This window comes from Trichosurus vulpecula, chromosome X (assembly GCF_011100635.1).
Source record: "Trichosurus vulpecula isolate mTriVul1 chromosome X, mTriVul1.pri, whole genome shotgun sequence".
Taxonomy (NCBI): Eukaryota; Metazoa; Chordata; class Mammalia; order Diprotodontia; family Phalangeridae; genus Trichosurus; species Trichosurus vulpecula.
In genome coordinates this window covers 52,859,094-52,868,139 of record NC_050582.1, presented here as the reverse complement: position 1 = coordinate 52,868,139, position 9,046 = coordinate 52,859,094, and positions in this window count along the sequence as shown.

Below are 9,046 nucleotides of genomic sequence, written 5' to 3'. Positions count from 1 at the left end.
GGTGCTGCTGTTGATAATTAGACTGAGTCAGTGAAGAGTGAAAACTCAGGCTTGAGTAACTTGACAGGAGGCTGCCTGGTCCCTTATCTACTGCTGATATAACAAGGTACATTGAACAGTTCCAACAAGACCCTGCTTCAATCCATCAAGCATTTATGGAGCACCTTCTAGGTGCCTGGCACTGAAGATGCAAACACAATATGAAACAATTGCAATATGGAATAGAATCTGTTGGAGTTCTGAACAGAATCCACCAGAGTTGCAGGAGGTCCATGGGGTATAATGGAAAGAAGCCCAGCTCTGCTTCCTACCTGTGGCACCCCTGATAAGTTACCTCATCTCTCTGGGCCACAGTTTATTCTGAAAAATGAGTTTAGATGACTCTCCCCCCCCCGAAGAAAATATGAGTATCCAGTGATTGCTGGGGCAGGGACTTGCTGAGAGTGCCCTTTGTTCACTTGTGTCTGATTCTTCATGACCCGGTGGACCACAGCACGTCCCGCCCTTCTGTCCTCCCCTATCTCTTGAAATTTGTCCGAGCTCATGTTCGTCGCTCCCATGACGCTCTCTATCAATCTCATCTCTTGCCATCCCCTTCTCCTTTTCAGTCTTTTCCAACATCAGAGTCTTTTCCAATGAGGCCTGTCTCCTCGCCATAAGTACAAGGCCATGCAGACCGAGTGAGAGCCCAAGCCTGTCAACAGCCTCCTTCCTAACCCTAACCCATTTTTAGCTTGGGAGCCAGAATGTCTGGCTAGATGCAGTATATGGAAGCCCTGCATTTCCACTCCACTGAAAAGCTCAACCATCCCTTCAGCATATATACCGAATTTATACTGTGGACCAGCCCGAGTGACTTTCATGACATTTCAGCTCATTTTGTGGGATCTTCTCAAGTATCCAAATCACATCTTTCCATAAGAAGTGACATATATTTGGGATACAAGTATATTCAACAAAGGTTGATATGTTCAAAATGGAGCTAGATGCTCCTAGGACTGCTTTTTGTCCTCATGAGAGAGCCTGACCCTGTTGACCCTAAGGTGAGCTGAAAGTCAGCTCACCTGGGGTCTGCTGAGTCTGACCCTAAGGCGCCACCTCCTTGTGAATGATGCAATTAAAAACCCCCAAGGGGCCAAACCTCTCATCATTATCAAGCCATGTGCCAGGTACTGTACCAAGTGCCAAGGATCCCAAGAAAGGCAGATACACAAGGTGCTGACCCTCAAAGAATTCTCTCTTTAGCAGAGGAGAAAATGGGCACACAACTAGGTGCATAGAAGAACATCTCAGAGGACAGGCACTGGGGGTGGGGGAGGGGCTGGGAAAGAAGGTGGGATTTGACCTGAGTCTTGAAGGAAGGAGGAGGGGGAGATGACATTCTAATGGCAAACCACTGGGGAAAATGCTCCGATGGAGTACCTCATTTGAGGAACAGCAGGAGGCTGATGTTGCCGGATCATAGAGGATGTGGAAAGGCTGAAGCATAAGAAGACTGGAGAAGTAGTAAGGGGTCAGGCTGTGAAGGGCTTTACAAGCCAGGGGACTATATATCTGGTCCTGGAGGTAACAGGGAGTCACTAGAGTTATTGAGGGAGAGTGCAGGGGTGTCCTATTCAGACTAAAGGCTTAGGAATATCGCTTTGGAAGGTGAGTAGAAGACTGGTTAAGACCAAGAAATCAAACTGCCTGTGGGTCAATTCTAGAAACCAAACTTGAGGAGAGGCTGGTATTTTGGTGCCACGGCTTGGACCCAGAAGATCCCTCCTGGGGTGCGTGTGTGTTTGTGTGTGTACAGCAGGGGTGGGAGGAGGCATCACACTGAACCTAAGACAGAAGCCCCCCATCCAGCCATCCCTTCAGCCTTGGCTTGTGTGGTTTGCCTGGCTTGTTTTTCCTCTGAGTTGGGTTTTTTCCATATTTCCTTAAACAAGATGGTTGCTACTTCCTGATGACTCAGTGCCTTTCTGCTCAGTCCCTATTATCACTGCTTAGCTAGCTAGGTACTAATAAGCAGTGCTGCATATGAAAAAAAAAACCTTTTGTGGACAGCTTTGCTTTTATAGATTACAGGTCACCGATGGAGGTGGATTGCATTGACTTCCTCCCAGCTCCTAAATGAGGGATTGTGACAAGAATTTTATATAGAGGAGCTCATGCCATGAGGTCTGATGTGAAATGGACTTAAAATTCAGCTCAAATTATTATGGAAATGTTACTGTGTATAAAGAAACACAAGGAAACTCTGGAAATGGCAGAGGATATCTTTAGCTTTATTCTTGGTCAGGAGGAATGGAGTTCCAATTTATGGATGCAGAGAATGTAGAGCTGGGTTGGATCTTAGAATGTAGGCCAGGATGGGAGAGTAGGGAGAGCCCTTAGAACACAAAATGACAGAGATGGAAGGGACTTGGAACATGAGATGGCAGCTCTGGGAGAACCCTTGGAACAGAAAATGTCAGAGATGGGTGGGACATTGAAACAATTTGAGAGATAGAAGGGATCTTAGTACGTAGAATGTGAGAGCTAGAAGGTCCTTAGAACACAAAGTCAGAGTTGGAAGGAATCTAAGAACGTAGAATGAAGTCATCCAGGCTCACAATCTTGATGGCCTCCTCAAGTCCTCCCTCACATACACTCCACATGGTAGGAAGAGGAGGGCATAAACATTTATACTGTGTCTACAATGTGTCAGGTACTTTACAAAGATCTCATTTGATTGTCACAGCAACCCTCGAAGGTAGATGTTGTTCTATCATTAGCCACATCTTACAGTTGGGGATACTAAGGCAAATAGAGGGTAAGTAACTTGTTCAAGGCCACATTGTTACTGTTATTCATCCTTCATTTTTCCAAGAGGACCAGTAACACCATGGGGTGATGTCTTAACTCTGGGCCAATTGGATTTCAGTGAGACAGAGTTGCACAAAGTCATCAGCCTTGCTCCCTCTTCCAGAGTCATCAGAGCCCAGACAAGACAAAAGTCAGAACAAGTATTGCTGGCCTGGGATTGCAGCAGATGACTTTGGCGTCTTCCATGTCTGACCAAGCTCTAAGTGCTCCACAGCGTCTACTTCAGCCTTCATGGCTGTTGGAACAAACTGTTCTCATCTACCCATTCCCTGGGGGAAGTCTTCACATGTTTGGGGTAGACATCCCCCTAACTCACCAATGGGTTTGAAACCTGTTAGTTACTTTCACCCTGGTTTAGCCTGTCTTCCAAGACAGTTTACTAAGGTGTGGCCATTACAGCTCCTTGGTGCCACAGGTGAGATTTGGGCGAATTGGGTGGACACCAAAGGTGGATGAGCAGCCCTGAAAAGGGCCCAGCAAGCCCTCACACTAGAGGTGCCAGTCCTCCTGAACACCCCATACAAACAACTATGGACCAACAAGCTAGATACAGGACAAATTGGAGATAATCAACAGAGAGAAGGCAATAGCACTGAGGAGAAACAAGGAAGACTAAGAAGGTGGGCTTTGATCTGGGTCTTAAAGTAAATCAGGGAAGTCAGGAAGTGGCAATGAGGAGAGAGAGAATTCCAGCCATGAGAGACAGTCAAGTGAAAATGTTCAGAGCCCAGAAATAGAGCATCTTGTTTGAGGAATAGCAAGGTGGCCAATGTCACTGCATCAAAGAGTACATGGTAAGGAATAAGGTATCAGAACACAGGAGAGGGGACAGCTAGGTGGCATGGCAGTGAATAAAGCACTGGCCCTGGAGTCAGGAGGACCTGAGTTCAAATCTGGCCTCAGATATTTACTAGCTGTATGACCCTGGGCAAGTCACTTAACCCCAATTGCCTCCAAAAAAGATAAGAAAGTGGGATTGGTTGTGAAGGGCATTGAATGCCAAATGGGATTTGTATTTGATCTTGGAGGTAATTATTGGCAGGGAGGGGAGGGGTGACATGTTTAGACCTGCACTTTAGGAAAATCACTTTGGTGGCTAATGGAGGATGGACCGGGATAGAGAGGGACATGTGGCAGGCAGACCAAGCAGCAGTCTATTACAATAGTCCAGGCCGAAGGACATAAGGGCCCACACTAGGGTGGTAGTGGTATCAGAGGAGAGAAGAGGGTGGATTCAAGAGATGTCAGAAAGATGAAATTGATAGGCCTTTCCTGGCAACAAATTGGATATGAGGGGGGAGAGATAGTGAGGAGTCCAGGATGATACCTAGATTGAGAGCCCAGGGGACTGAGAGGTCAGTGGTGCCCTCAATAGTAACAGAGAAGTTTGAAGAAACAGGGGGTTTTAGGGGGAAAGATGATGAATTTACTTGGACAAGTCATATTGAAGATGTCTGTAGGATATCAAGTTTGCAATGTCTAATAGGCAGCTGGAGATGAGAAGCTGGAAGTCAGCAGAGAAGTTAGGGCAGGATAGATAGATTTGAGAATCATCAGCATAGATGGTCATTAAATCCTTGGGAGCTGATGAGATCACCAAGGGAAGTAGTATAGAGGGAGAAGAGAAGGTGGCCCAGGACAGAACCCTGGGGGACACTCAAGGATAGAGGATGTGATCTGGAGGAGGATCCAGCAAAGGAAACTGAGAAGGAGCAGTCAGAGAGGTAGGAGGAGAACCAGGAGAGTGCAGAGTGTTCCAAAAACCTAAGAGAGAAGAGAGTATCAAGGGGGAGAGGCTGATAAATAGTGTTAAAGGCCGCAGAGATGGCAAAGGGAATGAGGGTTGAGAAAAGGCCATAAGATCTAGCAAGTAAGAAATTATCAGTAACTTTGGAGAGAGCAGTCTCAGCTGAATTATAGAGAGTTAAGAAGAAAGTGACAGGAAAGGAAGTAGAGGCACCTATTGTAGATGGCCTTAAGAGTTTAGCCACAAAGGGAAGAAGAAATATAGGACAACAGCTATCGGGGATAGAGGAATCGTGTGAAGGTTTTTTTGAGGATGAGGGAGGCACAGGCATGTTTGTGGGTAGTAGGGAAGGAACCAATAGACAGGGAGAAATTGAAGATGAGCATCAGAATGAGGATGACAGGAGGCAATCTGCCGGAGGACTGTGTCACAGTATGTGACATCTTAAAGGATTAATAAATGCCTTCTTGATTTACTGACCTTAAGGTACAGAATATCAGAGCTAGGAGGGACCCTATGAAATAACCTAATCCAACCTCCTCATTTTATGTGAGCAAGCCAAATTTCTCACCTTAAAGCCTTAATGAATCACAGACTGAGTTGGATTGGATTGCAGAGGTCATCTAGTTCAACATACACCCATATAAGAATGCTCTTCTACAACACCCCTGACAAGGATGTGAAGACTGAAGAGAACCAGTATTGGGGAACTTACTCCATACTCCCCTTCTGGACAGGAACCTGCCAGGAAGGTTTTGCTTACGCTAAGCTGAAATCTTCTCTCTATATAACTTCTATCCGTTGGGCCCCCTAGGGACTGACTGATGAAGGCCTATAGGAAGAAGGTCTAACAGGTAGGTGTTCACATCTATGGCATATCACACTTTCACAGAGCCTCTTTCTTGATCTTGACAACAAATGACCCCTCGAGGGAGACTAGGGCATATGTCATCACCTCCATCAACACTTGAAGGAATGGTCCATGCCATACATGGGTGATTTTTGCTTAACTGATTTTCTTCGTTACAAAGGTGGGGGGGAGCGGGAAGAGAGATATTTCCAGAAATGACTGTGATGTCAAAACGAGAGCCCTCAATAAAATCTATTTAAAAATTAAGAACCAAGCCCAAAATTGGGCCCTTTGACTGAGAGCCATGCCCTTTCCACTAGTCCACAAGTCTAGGGCCAAAATCAACCAGGACACCAACAAGCAGCAACTCTCCTTGGGTCTAGTTTGCCCCTCAAAGAGAACATGAAATAATATCAGTGTGTTCCACTGCTACCATCTCATCGAGGGCAACCGTCCACGTCTAGCAGTCAGTGTTCGTTTACAAATGGGGATTTATGTCCCCATCTTGGCATTAGATTTCCCAGGCAAATAGCAAGTTCTGCTCCAGGTTGCCCTTGGCGAGCTCCGTCATCATGAGTCTTCTGCAGCAAATTGGTAAAACAAAAGCTTCCAAAGTAGTGAGTGTTGCTTGGCACGCTTCATCAGAGTTTTCCTGTGACTGTTTCTATCTCTATAGTCAGCAAAGACCCAACAGAGAAAAGAAGTCATGGGCATTGGAACTGTGCGGCTCCATAGGGAAGGCAAGTAAGTTGGTGGAATCCAGTGCCCCTTAGGCCTTAAGGGGGTTTATGTCTGTCTAGCTACTGGACTCCTAAACTATCTCTAGACAGAGACAGAGACTAGGCCCAGGATTTCACTGGATGTGGAATTCCTTCTACCAATGGAGGTCAGCACCTTCCTTGTAACATAGACACTTAGAGAATTATCTCCAACTTTTTGGTCTCAGGACCTGTTTACACCCTTAAAAGTTATTGAGGATCTTTCCCAAGGAACATTTGTTTATGTGAATTATGTCTATTGACATATGGATTATATAGAATATATAGATCACTTGTGGGCAGCTAGATGACACACTGGATAGAGCATTGGGCCTGTAGTCAGAAAGACCTGAGTTCAAATCCAGACTCAGATACTTACTAGCTGTGTGACCCTGGGCAAGTTATTTAACCCTGTTTGCCTCAGTTTCCTCATCTGTAAAATGAGCTGGAGAAGGAAATGGCAAACCACTCCAGTATCTTTGCCAAGAAAACCCCCAATGAGGGTGGGTGGGGAGGGAGGAAGGGAGAGAATTTGGAAATCAAAGTTTTTAAAATGAATGTTAAAAATTGTTTTTACATGCAACTGGGAAATAAGACATATAGGCAATGGAGTACAGAAATCTATCTTGTCCTATAAGAAAATAGAGAAGGAGAGGGGTGTGTGATAGAAAGGAGGGCAGATTGGGGGAACGGGTAATCAGAATGGATGCTGTCTTGGGGTGGGGGAAGGGGTGAGATAGGGAGAAAGTGTGGAACTCAAAATCTTGTGGAAGTGAATGCTTAAAACTAAAAATAAATCAATAGGAAAAAACCCAATGGGGTCATGGAGAGTCAGATGCAACTGAAAATGACTGACTGAGATCACTTATATATGTATACATAGCTGTATTAGAAATTAAACCGTCTCTGTATTATTATATTAGCTTTAACCTCCCATAAGGGCCTTGGGGATCCCCACAGGACAAAAAAAGGTCCCAGTCTGAAATTCCCTCCCTCCTCATCTCTGCTTCTTGTCTCTGGCTTCCTTTAAGTCCCAGCTAAAATTCTACTTTCTACAAGAAGGCTTTCCCAATTCCCCTTAATGTTAGTGCCTTTCTTCTGTCAATTATCTCTAATTTATCACATGTATACACACATGTGTATATGTACATATATACATATATATGTATATGTACATAGAAATATACATATCTTGTTTGTACATGGTTTTTGCATGTTGTCTCTACATTGGACTGTGAGCCTCTTGAGGGCAGGAACTGTTTTTGCCCTTTTTTGTATCCCCAAGGCTTAGCACAGTGCCTGGCACACAGTAGTCGCTTTAAAAAATTCTTGTTAACTCACTAGCTGACCAAGAAAACCCCAGAGCTTTGAAATATATAAGCATGGAAAAGAACTGAGTTGGATCCATAGCTCTCACTGCACATTCCAATAAAAGCCAGCTGGATTTTTTTAAAAAGGAGCAAATGCAATAGCATTTTTATATCAGCTGCAGAAGAGAGATAACCCTTCTGACTATTGAAGAAGCACAGATTATTATCAGAGACAAGCTGAATGAGCTTGAAGATATAAAAATAATTTTTTTGCAAAATCACATAAATAAATACAAAAAGAAAGGCAACAGGATATGAATTAATAATGATAAACATTAATTGGAAAATCTTCAGCTCTGAAAGATATAACAAATTGATACTGCTTGCAATGGAACCAGTACTGAGTCCTTTCTCATATCTTGGCAGTGAACAATTACTGGTGTCTCAGAACACTCCACAGCCTTGTGATTCTGACTTCCCCCAGAAGGGAGGCAAATTTGGGGTTGCCGGACAGATATCCCTTAATATTCCAGTGAGTTCTGCTGTCTCTCAGAGAAGCACCCAAAATTCCATTGTTATGGTACTAACCTATGGGTTTGGATTCCATCCCACTAAAGCCCAGAAGGAAAACAAGCTTGCAGGTGCCAGAGAAGAAACTCTGTTCATTTTGTAAGGGCACTATCTGAATAACTCACCAGTAATAGAAGAGGACAAAGGCCAGGTATTTTGTTCCTCACCTCAATGTGGCAACATGGGATCCTAGCTCTTGAGCTATAAGGGATCTTAGCAGACATCTGGTCCAAGCCCTTCATTTTATGGAGGAGGAATCTGAGGCATAGAGAAGGGGAATGACCTGCCCAAGGTCATACGGATCATGTTAGAATTAAGATTTGACTATAGGTCCTCTGACTCCACAGTTACTATGTCATTTCAAAACACCACCAACACATCTGACCTTTCCCCTGCTTCTCTGAAGCTCTCACAAACTGCAGTAAGCTTTGAGTGCCGTGTGGAAGAGGCTTGAACTATGCATTACTGAGAAATGGAGGCCTCCATTGATGCCTCCCAAGGCCTGAATCTCAGTCAGTTCACTTGCATGTAATATCCAAAGTGGGTCATGTAGTGAATTCATGTTTCTTTTCCTTTTCAAAACAAGATTCTAGCAATTTACACAATGAAAAAAACAAACAAACAACTCATTGACCTAATAGCACATATTTGATAACAAACTCAGTAATCTTCTTCTTTCTTTCTGTGCTGACAATATGTTCTTTCACAGTGAAGGACGGCAGAATTTGATACTAGATCTATCGTCAGGGACGTGACATTAGCACTGCCCCCAGGAAGCAACCCCTGACAAGTTCTTCTCAGATCTCCAAGTAGGAATCAACACAAGGCCTAGCTACCACTACCTAAGAAGACCAGGAGGTGATCTAGACAAATACATGGCTCAAAAGGTTGAAACCCAGTAGAATTCTTTACAAAAGGGGCGAAAGGCAAAAATGGCTAGCTGAGCTGGCCTAGACCA